The following is a 1,155-nucleotide window of genomic DNA, read 5'->3' as shown; positions in this document are numbered from 1 at the left end:
CTCACTCCTGTTGCTGCTCTCACTCCTGTTCCGGTTCTCGCACCTGTTCCTTCTCTCGCTCCACTTCCTGATCTCGCTCCTGTTCCTGCTCTCGCTCCTGTTCCGGCTCTCGCTCCTGTTCCTTCTCACAGTCCTGTTCCTGCTCTCACTCCTGTTCCTGCTCTCACACCTGTTTCTGCAGTGACTCCTGTTCCTGATCTCACTCCTGTTCCTGCTCTCACTCCTGTTCCTTCTCCTGCTCCTGTTCCTGCTCTCACTCCTGTTCCTGCTCTCACTCCTGTTCCTGCTCTCACTCCTGTTCCTGCTCTCACTACTCTTCCTGCTCTCACTCCTGTTCCTGCTCTCACTCCTGTTCCTGCTCTCACTCCTGTTCCTGCTCTCACTCCTGTTCCTACTCTCACTCCTGTTCCTGCTAATGCTCTTGCTCCTGCACCCGCTCCTGATCCTGCTCCCGCTCCTGTTCCTGCTCCCACCCCTGTTACTGCTCTCACTCCTTTTCCTGCTCTCACTCCTGTTTCTGCTCTCACTCCTGTTAATGCTCCCACTCCTGTTCCTGCTCTCACTCCTGTTCCTGTACCCACTGCTGTTCCTGGTCTCATTCCGGTTCCTGCTCTAACTCCTGCTCCTGCTCTCGCTCCAGTTCCTGCTCTTGCTCCTGTTCCTGCTCTCGCTCCTGTTCCTGCTCTCGCTCCTGTTCCTGCTCTCGCTCCTGTTCCTGCTCTCGCTCCTGTTCCTGCTCTCACTCCTGTTCCTGCTCCCGCTCCTGTTCCTGCTCTCACTCCTGATCCTGCTCTCACTCATGTTCCTGCTCTCACTCCTGTTCCTTCTCTCACTCCTGTTCCTGCTCTCACTCCTGTTCCTGCTCTCACTCCTGTTCCTGCTCCCACTCCTGTTCCTGCTCTCACCCTGTTCCGGCTCTCACCCCTGATCCTGCTCTTACTCCTGTTCCTGCTCCTGTTCGTGCTCTCACTCCTGTTCCTGTTCTCACACCTCTTCCTGCTCTCACTCCTGTTTCTGCTCTCATTCCTGGTCCTGCTCTCTCTCCTGTTCCTGCTCTCACTCCTGTTCCTGCTCTCACTCCTGTACCTGCTCCCACTCCTGTTCCTGCTCTCACTCCTGTTCCTGCTCTCATTCCTGTTCTCCTCTCACTCCTGT

This window comes from Cetorhinus maximus, chromosome 12 (assembly GCF_964194155.1).
Source record: "Cetorhinus maximus chromosome 12, sCetMax3.hap1.1, whole genome shotgun sequence".
In the NCBI taxonomy this organism is placed as follows: domain Eukaryota; kingdom Metazoa; phylum Chordata; class Chondrichthyes; order Lamniformes; family Cetorhinidae; genus Cetorhinus; species Cetorhinus maximus.
The sequence above is the reverse complement of the archived record's forward strand: the minus strand, read 5'-3'. Positions refer to the sequence as shown.